Source organism: Cnephaeus nilssonii (assembly GCF_951640355.1).
Source record: "Cnephaeus nilssonii genome assembly, chromosome: 9".
In the NCBI taxonomy this organism is placed as follows: domain Eukaryota; kingdom Metazoa; phylum Chordata; class Mammalia; order Chiroptera; family Vespertilionidae; genus Cnephaeus; species Cnephaeus nilssonii.
The window spans coordinates 10,694,260-10,705,590 of record NC_137080.1 but is presented as its reverse complement, the minus strand read 5'-3'; positions in this window follow the sequence as shown (position 1 = coordinate 10,705,590).

Sequence of the window (11,331 nt, the reverse complement as noted above, 5' to 3'; positions counted from 1 at the left end):
TCCAGACAGCCTACTACAGGAGATGTTGTACTGACCAAATGAGATGCAAACGGTACATGTGAAAGCACTTGGAAAATTCAGAAGTTAAAGAAGCCCTCGAAATGATCACTATTGGAAAAGCAATGATAACAAAAGTGTAGTAAGCTGTGGAGAAGAGACTAGACAAAGGAGAAGGAATTTGGACTTCTGGGAGGGGGTGTTAAATTGTGGGAAGGTAACTAGGAAATGCATGGTAGATAGGATTGTTTAGTAAAGTCTGCTTTGCAGACTGAAGTTGTGTCTGGTTACAGGAGCTCAAGTTTTAATCATTCTTGCAGAGAAGCATTTTCCTCCTGGAGTCCGGCCCATATACACCTTTTCCCTAAAGAAGCTAAACTACTATTATTTTTTAACAAATCTTCATTGTTTAGACAAATTATGGGCATATTTTCTCCTCAAAGCTACAAAATGGTCCTGATATCAGTTCTGACACTTATATGTAAAATCAGAACTCCTTCAAGTCTTAGAGCTGGAAGAGATTCTCTTGTCCGGTGATTCTCAACTCCCAGTACATTCTTAGCATGATGAAGAGACTATGTGGGGAGGGGAAGCCTGGGGAACTTTGAAAAACTACAGACTCCTTTCTAATCTTCTAGTTATTACTCTCTCCACCATCATTGCCATAATGAGGTCACTGCCCAATGGGAGTGTGTCATGTGCCCAGGAGGGCAGAAACATGTTACATTACAGATCCATTCCAATCCTACATTTAAAAAAATATAGACCGTATTTTCCAGCATATAAGATGACTGGGCGTATAAAACGACCCCCAACTTTTCCAGTTAAAATATAGAGTTTGGGATATACCTGCCCTATAAGATGACACCAGGCGTATAAGACGACCCCCAACTTTTGAGAAGATTTTCCTGGGTTAAAAAGTCGTCTTATATGCCGGAAAATACGGTATTTTATTGATTTTTTACAGAGAGGAAGGGAGAGGGATAGAGAGTTAGAAACATTGATAAGAGATAAACATTGATCAGCTGCCTCCTGCACACCCCCCACTGAGGATGTGCCTGCAACCAAGGGGAATTGAACCCGTGACCCTTCAGTCTGCAGGCCAACGCTCTATCCACTGAGCCAAACAGGCTAGGGCCCAATCCTACATTTTCTAGATGAAGATAGGGAGGCTGCCAGGTTCACTAACTTCAAAGTCACACAACTTGGCCATGAGCCAGGCTGTGATAATCAATCCACTTTTTCTTTCTATAAGTTTTTTCCAAGTGTCAGCGATTTCTGTATTACTTCCACAATTTATACTACACCAGGTACTCCCATCTACCATAAAATAAATCACAACTTTAAATGCAGACTGACTTTATATGTACATAACTTATAAAAGAAACACATCACTATTCTATACGGAGATATAAGAACCAGTTTCACTGCTATGAAAAAAAGGTAATGCTAAAAATGAATGCAATGAAAAGATACATTAATGTTGACTAGATAACGTTACCTGTTCACTGTTCTGAGCCCGAAGCTTTCCCTTTGCTAAAAGGAGAGATGATCCGGTTATACAAATATTGAAGATATATTAGCCCTAATCTTTGTCTTTTTTATGCAATCAGAAAGATTGAAAGAGAATTGAGAAGGAAATAACATTCTCCCTATTTAAATCTGGTTAGTGTTTGCTGAGCTACACACATCATCTAAAATCCTTTCTAGTTGCAACAATGCGTGATCTGTGTCCCATACATTAGGTGCTGTCCCCCAAAATGGAGGGCTGTATCTAGGCTAGTTACAAGATCATAGACTTAGTTGTGATCTGAGTATGCCACTGGAAAGGGAGCAAGTGAAAAGTATATATTTTGGCAGTTTATATTGTGTGTGTATCCGCTGACACCATTGGAAAAACTCAAATCACAAGGAATGCTACATAGTGGAAGCTCAGTAAATATTTATTGAATGAATGAATGGAAAATGATAGTGTACATGGGGTCAGATAGAATCAATAGATTGTGGTAATAGCAAGGTGCTGTATTTCATCCAAAGTCACCTTGAAATATCGTAGCAGTGGCCTGAAGTGTAGAATATCCAGTAACAGCAGAGTGCGGCCATGAATATTGAACTTATTGTGAAGAGTACATATGCATTTCAGTGGCAAGAAGACTTAGGCCATTAGCTTTATGGCCTGTCCCGCACTTCCCTTTATGTTGTCTCAGAGAGGCAGTGGTGCATTTTGAGGACAACAACATTGAGGACTCAGATTTGAATCCTGATTTTACTACGCAATAGTTTGATGATTTGGGGTGACTGTATAATCTCTTTATGGGACTCCTCAGATCTAAAAATGAGGATTATTATAATGCCTGTCTCAAAGGTGGTCATGAATATTCAATGAGACAATGCATATGAAAATCTCTTTTTAAATACTAAAGTACTATACTCACTTGTCTTTATTGAAATTATGTACTATTAAAATGACCAGTAAACTTCCATTTATGCTAAATGGATGGACAGTAGGGTATTCTTATTATTTGAATATTCTAGATAACAGTAGTAAATACCTTTCTACTTAAAAAATATTACAATAAAATATCCTTAATATCAAAGCTATACTGGACACAATCAATCATTTTATACACACACACACACACACACACACACACACACACACACTAGAGGCCTGGTGCACAAAATTCGTGCACGGAGGGGGGTTGTCCCTCAGCCCAGCCTGTACCCTCTCCAATAGGGGACCCCTCAAGGGATGTCCGACTGCCCGTTTAGGCCCGATCCCACCGGGCATTCGGACATCCCTCTCACAATCCAGGACTGCTGGCTCCCAACTGCCTGCCTGCCTGCCTTCCTGATTGCCCCTAACCACTTCTGCCTGCCAGCCTGATCATCCCCTAACCACCCTGCTGCCAGCCTGTTTGCCCCCAACTTCCCTCCTCTGCCTGCCTGGTCACCCCTAACTGCCCTCTCCTGCAGGGTTGATCACCTCCAACTGCCCTCCCTTGCAGGCCTGGTCCTTCTCAACTGCCCTCCCTTGCAGGCCGAGTGCCTCCCAACTGCCCTCTCGTGCTGGCCATCTTGTGGTGGCCATCTTGTGTCCACATGGGGGCAGGATCTTTGACCACATGGGGGCAGCTATATTGTGTGTTGCAGTGATGATCAATCTGCATATTACTCTTTTATTAGATAGGATAGAGGCCTGGTACAGAGGTGGGGGCCAGCTGGTTTGCCCTGAAGGGTGTCCCAGATCAGGTGGGGGTTCCCTTGGGGCGTGGGGCGGCCTGAGCGAGGGGCCTGTGGTGGTTTGCAGGCCGGCCACGCCCCCTGGCAACCCAAGCAGAGACCCTGGTATCTGGAATTTATTTTCCTTCTACAATTGAAACTTTGTAGCCTGGAGCGGAGCCAAGTCTGGGGCTCCCTCCAAGGCCGGCAGCCATTTCTGTTGGGGTTATAATTGAAACTTTGTTGCCTTAAGCAGGTGGGCCCGGCCAGGGTGTGCGGAAAGCTTTGCTTCCCCTGTTGCCGGTGGCAACCCTGGCCTGCTCTCTCAAGCTCCATTCTGCCGCCATTTGTTTGAATTTGTTTACCTTCTATAATTGAAACTTTGTAGCTTGAGTGGAGGCTTAGGCCTGGCAAGGGCAGGCAGAAAGCTCGGCTTCCTCTGTTACCTAGGAAACCTTGCTCTCTGTGGCTGTAGCCATCTTGGTTTGGGTTAATTTGCATGCTCGCTCTGATTGGATGGTGAGCGTGGCTTGTGGTGTGTCGGTGGTATGGTCAATTTGCATATTTGTCTATTATTAGGTAGGATATATATATTTAGTTATATTTATTTTATTAAATTCTCAGTCTAAACTTTGTTAAGTGTTTAAACAATATAGATGTGAGTCAGTTTGAGGAAGGGTTATATGAAAAGATCACTAAAATACATTAGAAGTTTCTTTTGAAAATACTGTTAGTATGCTATTATTAATTTCATAAAGTTCTACTGATGTCCTTAAAATTGAATCATTCCCACAGATCACTCATCATCCTCATGTAATAATTACCTGATACATTCAATCGGGATGGCTATAATAACAATGTGATCCAAGATGCTGATTTATAATATGTCCTGTGAGCGCTTTAAAAAATAATAAAATTTCTGAATGATGCCAGGCATATAGAATAAAACTGTCCAGAGAAACTCATTAACAGTCATTATTGAATTTTAAGATCAAGTCTTACTCCTTTATTAAAAATGTTCAGAAACTATTGCATTAATGTAATGTCTGTAGCAAATTATTTTTGCTTAGGGCTCAGCTCTGACACTTGAGGGGAGTGGTTGTGAATGCCAGTTCAGTTCAGGAAAATGCGGTGGTTAAGGGCTGGCCCATTTTCACAGGGAGGAATATTATTCAGGTCTTGTTTTGTGGTATTTATATTGTAAATAATATATCCAAAGTCCATGTAACTACCTATGTCTGCCAGCAAATGGTACCTACCTAATGTTGTCTTAGATCCAGACCCATAATGTTTAAACGCTGAAGGAAGTATCTTTGGTTTGTTGAAATTTTTAAATTAGGGTTCACTTTGCTGCAGAGACACCAGAGTTTATGCTACTAGATTCTTGGTGCAACATTGTTCGCACGGTTCCTTTTCTTCTAGGATGTTCAATTATTTCTTCACCTGAACTTTAACAACCATTGGAGTTGAGTGATTGGGAACTTGCTCCTCAAAGTATGATCTGTGAATCCACAGCATCCGAAACATCTGTGACCTTATTAGAAATGCAGACTCTCAGGCCCACTCCAAACCCATTGAATTAGAATCTGCATTTAATAGAACCTACGATATGAAGACTGCAGTATTTGGACTATATTTATATTTTGACAGCACAGTATTAACTTTATTATAATGCACAATTTTGCAGTGTTTTCTTTCCCCCTAATGCTAATAATGTGTAGAAAATATATTTGGCTTAGTTTGAATATGGATTTTTCCCTTTAGAATCAGCAGCTTGAAAATTTTAACCATTTCCAGTGTGGCTATCAATGAAGGGTTATTGAATGCAACAGCTGTGTGTGTGTTTTCTTTGTTTTTTTTTCCCTCCAAAAAGTAGTTTCCTAGGAGCAGAAACACTACAAATTTCCACTGTATTTGTTGTTCCTTTATCCTCATTAGCACCCAAAATGCTAATCAGTATCCAAATAATAAAAAGAGATTGCATATGCTTTCTTTATTAATGGGAGGCACTTAGCACAAGAGACTGATAAGTGGAAATTTGATGGTATTGGGGTTTGGGCTGAGGCCTTACAGCAGACGAAGTTGGGTGATGTGTGCACATTATATAGAAAGAAGGCCGACATCTCTGGCAGAGCTGCAGAAGAGTGATGCCATCTCTCCCTTCTCCGACTATACTTTTGAGTAGCGTGGAGCTAGAACTCTTTTACAGGTGACACACACAGGCACTGTTAACCAAAAGTATTTCAATTTTATTTATTTTATAAATGTCTTGATCAACGAATTTAAAGAAATATGCAACACTGAAATGCCATATCAGAATCCTGGAGTTCAAGTTTTCTGTTTTTTCTTGACAGCTTCATTTGTTAAATGGGAACTTGTGTCCATTAGCATGAAGTTCAAGAAACGATTATTGAAGGAATGAATCAGTCAGCACTAAAGCTTCCATCACAGGACAGATGGTGCTATATCTAAGCCTACAGGTTGACTTTAGCACATTCAAATGGAAACTCCATTCTCAAAGAGTTCATCTAATCCCCTTTGGTGCTGGAAAGTGGCACCCTAGAGGAAATAGATGGCACAGCCCTTCAAGGAAGCGGGTAAAGGGTGCCTGAGAAGAATGACAAGGCTGGAGGAGTCAGCAAGTAGCACATGGGGGAAGATGGAAGGGCTCTCTCCAGTTCCTTTCAGACCTTATCAAATTTCAGCATTTTGGGGTTAATTGTTGGTGAAGACCTGAAGAATAACCTGTTTCCCATTAGTGGGATTTAAAAAATATTTTCTACACTTGAATACACTTCCCTTGGCACATCAAAATATAGTCAAGTGGTATGAGTTTTGTGAACTGCAAAAATCAAGAGACTCGCTTTGTCCAGAACTGGTCCTGTGCTGGCAGGGAAGGTTCTCACTTCCACAAACTCTAGGCCCTGGATTCGGTGTTCAACAAATATAGAAGTGCCCTGGGTCTGAAATGAGGAAACTGCTCAGCATCCTAGATGCTTCTGATTGAAGGACCAAGACAATTTAGGAAACTCAGGGGTACTGTCCACAGCTGCCTGAGCTCATGCTTTAGGCTGAGACTCATTTAAGTCTCATGTACCTGGTGTTTTCAATGTTATGCTTTAACTTTAAAAAAAAAATCTTTATTGTTGAGATTATTACATAGACTGGTATGTCCCCCCCCCCCATTGCCCCCCTCCACCCTGTTCCCACCCCACCCCAGGCCTTTACCATCCTATTTTCTGTGTCAATAGGTAATGCATATATGCATATAAGGTCTTTGTTTAATCTCTTCCTGCCCCCCCCCCCTTCTCTCTGAGAATTGTCAGTCTGTTCCATTTCCATGCCTCTGATTCTATTTTATTCACCAGTTTGTTCTGTTCATTAGATTTCTTATTTATTTGGATTTTTAGATTCAATTGTTGATAGGTATGTATTTGTTGCCATTTTGTTGTTCATATTTTTTATCTTTTCCTTTTTCCTTTTCTTAAAGAATACCCTTCAACATTTCATGTAATACTGGTTTGGTGGTGATGAACTCCTTTAGCTTTTTCTTGCCTGTGAAGCTCTTTATCTGACTTTCAATTCGAAATGATAGCTTTTCTGGGTAGAGTAATCTTGGCTGTAGGTCCTTGCTATTCATCACTCAGAAAATTTTTTGCCATTCCCTTTTGGCCTGCATAGTTTCTATTGAGAAATCAGCTGACAGTCATATGGGCATTCCCTTGTAGATAACTAACTGCTTTTCTCTTGCTGCTTTTAAGATTCTGTCTTTGTCTTTAGCCCTTGGAATTTTAATTATGATGTGTCTTGGTGTGGTTCTCTTTGGGCTCCTATTGTTTGGGACTCCCTGTGCTTCCTGGACTTGTAAGTCTATTTCTTTCACCAGGTAGGGGAAGTTTTCTGTCATTCTTTCTTCAAATAGGTTTTCAATATCTTGCTCTCTCTCTTCTTCTGGCACCTCCATAATGCGGATGTTGATACATTTGAAGTTGTCACAGAGACTCCTTACACTATCTTCATATTTTTGGATCCTTTTTTCTTTTTGCTCTTCTGGCTGGGTTTTTTTTTTTTTTTTTTTGCTTCCTCATATTTCAAATCATTGATTTAATTCTCAGAATCCTCTACTCTACTGTTGAATCCCTGTATATTTTTCTTTATTTCAGTCAGTGTATGCTTAATTTCCATCATTTTTGGAGGTTTCTAGAAGATTCTTGAGTAACCTTATAACTGTGGTTTTGAAATCTATATCTAGTAGTTTGCTTTCTTCCATTTCTTTCACTTGTGACATATTTCTTTGTTTTCACATTTTGGCTGCTTCCCTGTGTTTGTTTCTATGTATTGGGTAGAGCTGCTATGTCTCCTTGAGTTGGTAGAGTGACCTTGTATAGTAAATGTCCTATAGGGCCCAGTGGCTCAGCCTCCTCAATCACCTGAGGTGGACGCTCTTGGTGCACCCCTTTGTGGCTGTGTGCACAGTTTTGTTGTAGTTGAGCCTTGATTGCTGTTGGTGTCACTGGGAGGAATTGACCTCCAGGCCAATTGGCTGTGGGGACCAGTTGCGACTACAGTGGGAGAGCTGCTGTGCAGGAGACACCCTTATGGGGCAGGACTTGCTTCAGAAGGCCTTTGGTGCTCACTGAGTCTGCCCCTTGAGTGTGTTGCTTATGGATGCGTAGAGTTGTAATCTGGTATGGTCTGACACTGACCTCTGGGTACACTGGTTCTTGGGTCTCCAGGGAGGTGCAAAGTCAGCCACTGCCTGGGGCCATCCAGCAAGAGCTACAGAGAGATCTGCAGATTCCTCCTCTTTGTATCGGGTTTGGAAGTGCCCAGATGAGGCCCAGCTATGAAGCAAGGCAGGCTGGTGCTGGTGCTGGGTCTTGGGCCTTTTATTGATAGGTTTGGGGCTCCCTGACCCAACTGCAGCTTGTTTGAGAGATTTTAGCCTGAGCAAGTACAGGCCATTCATATGCAAAAGCCACTGCACACAGCTTGGGTGGGGTTGTAAATTGGATGAGGCAGGGTCTTAGGAAATCACCATGGTGGAGCAAACAGAAATGGCTTCCAGTCAGCCCTGCGACCGGGGAGGTCCCAGCATAGGAATAATGATACCTGCGAGCACCTCATTCTGGGAGAAAGTTCCTGCCCCGATGCCAGACATTTCAGTTCCTCCTCTTATGTGTCTGTGTTCCCCAGAGCCTCACCCTGGTGCTAGAGCTCAGAGGAAGCAGGACCTTGTAAGTTCAGTTGGTGGTGCTAGCCTTTTAAGAGGAATAGCTGGGTCTCCAGCAGCCTCTGTGTCACTGAGCCCCAATCTGCACTGGTTTTTACTGCCATAATTCTTCCTACCTATAGGGACTTCTTTTCCCACATCTGGGACCCTTGGCTGGGGGTCTGGTGTGGGGCTGGGACCTCTTACTCCTCCCGGTGGCCTCTGCAGAGACTATCTCCCTCCTGATTAAAAAAGTGGCCCAAGTGGGGGCTGGACTAGCCCATTCCGTTTCTCTGCACCTCTTAGCCGTTTCCGTGTGCTTTGTTCTTTACTTCTCTAGTTGTAGGACTTCCATTCAGCCAGCTTTCCAGCAGTTCTGGATGATGATTGTTCTGTATTTTAGTTGTAATTTTGATGTGGTTGTGGGAGGCGGCGAGTACAGGTGTTTACCTATGCCACCTTCTTTCTTTCTCCCTAGTTTAACTTTTTAATACATTTTTGGAATCTATTTTTAAAGTCCTATGTATAAGCAGAAGAAATCTAAAATTTGAAGCAGCATCCCTTGAAGAATATTTTTCTGCATTCTTCAAAAATTAATGTCATCTGAGTAGGACATCTTAGACACAGCTGTTGGGAATGTAAATTAGCAAAAATCTTTCCTGGGCATAATTCATATTTTACACACCATTTGACCCAGAGAGTCTTTTTAAAAAAAATATACTTTTATTGATTTTAGAGAGGAAGGAAGAGAAAGAGAGAGATAGAAATTCTCAATGATTAGAGAGAATCATTGATTGGCTTCCTCCTACAAGCACTCTTCTGGGGATCGAACCTGCAACCTGGGCAATGAGCTGCAACCTGGACATGTGCCCTTGACCGGAATTGAACCAGGGACCCTTCATTCCACAGGCCGACACTCTTATCCACTGAGCCAAACTGGCTAGGGCTGACCCAGAGAGTCTTTAGGAAATTTATCTTAAGGAAATAATCATGGAGGTAGTTAAAGACCTATCTATAGATATGTTTTTGACAGTATTGATAACTATGATGATTAAATTAAATAATCGAAATGTCTAGCAAAGCCCATATTAGTTAAATAACTTATTGTACATGTATGGTATGGGTTGGGATCGGCAGTTGAAGAGATGTAGTAGAAAACTATCTAATGACATAGAATAATTTATGATATTAAGTGAAACAAGATTATAGTGACAGAGAGTGCTCCCTGGATAGTTACTCTGACAATGGAGCTGTGGTTATCTCTGGGTGAGCAGATTACAGGCAGGTATTTTTTCCCCCTCATCTGTATATTTGATATTATAATAAAAGTTACTTTTAATACAAATTTTAAAAAGTTACTCAAAATGAAAGTTGTGTATGTGAAACAATACAGGAAAGTGCACAAATCGTAAGTGTTCAGCTTATGGAGTTTTCATAAAATACATGCAGCCATTATCTAGCTCAAACAGGATCCATCAGGGCCAGACGACCCCTGGGGCCACCTTCAGTCAGGACCCTGGGCCCCTCCCCTCCACTGTCAGGGATAAGCACTGTCCTGACTTCTAAACTACAGAGGTTAGAGCCTGTTTTTGAAGTTCATGTAAGTGACATCATACACTATATGCCCTGTTGGGCCCATGGATTCTTCTGTTCAGTGTTATCTTGGGGAGTGATTCACATTGTTGTGTGTAATGTAGTTTTTCAGTTTCACTGCCTCATAGTTTCCATTGTGTGAATGAATACACCACTTTTAATCCATCCATTTTACCGTTGATGGGCATCCGGGTTGCTTCTGGTTTGGAGCTATTAGTGCTGCCACGGGCACTGTTTTGGTTAACACGAGTACACATTTCTGTTGGGGAATTCTTAGGAATGGAATTGCTGGTTCATAGGGTCTGTGTTTGTTCAGCTTAAGAGATACTGCCAAACAGTTTTCCAAAGTGGCTGCACCAACTCGCACTCCGCCTCTGCATTTTCCCTCTGTGTTTTCTAATACCGATCACAAGATTTCCCCAAGCTGTTTTGAACTCTCCTGGATGATTTGATGCTGTCATAGTTGAAATAATTTCTATCTCTGGCCTGATTACAGCTATACTTGGAATATCAAATAGATGTTCTAGAAAACTCTGAGTTGTTGCCTACATTTTTTAGGTAAGGGGTATCTGACGATTCATAATGAACCTCCTCTTTGCTTAGAATGGCTTTAAGTCTCTTATGCCTCTTGTGATTAAAGAACAGGGACAAAGGTTTTCTTCTAATAACTGTATTGTTTAAATTTTAAGAGAATCATACTCGTTCATAACTATGAGCAGAATTTTACTTATAAGGAAGTTGGTTCTTAGAGTTAAAAAATGCAAAGTGGCATGGCTAGCGGGGATCAAATCCTCTTGTAAGATTTGTCTTAGATTAGGAGCCAAAGATTTGGTGATCTTATAGATGACATTTTTTTTTAGTCAATGTTCCCCCATTTAGACATGGAAATACTTGATAAACTTCTGAGACACCAGCAAGACCCACTGGCAGACGATCCATTTCATCTAATGCTCACTCTGGACCCAGAGCCAAATATTACCCTGCTCTGGCCAGACCCTGATAGAACTGGCTGCTGGTGTTGTGCACAGAGCATCCAATGAACTAACAGAAGCTTTATGTAGAGGGTCTTTCATCTGAGGCCCATAAATACATGGAATAAGTAATAAAATGTGGAGGTCAGGGTACTTCTGTTTTTACCACGTTCTCTGCACTGCCATCCGGCATCCTTTTAAAACTCCTTTCTGTCTTTGAGAGGTCAGATAGACAGCCCCCTTTGAAGGCTGCGTGGTCTTTTCCACATCCTAAGGAAAGGCAGTCAGTCATCCTAAAGACTGACTCATGTGGCTTTTGGCTTTTAAATATTAAAG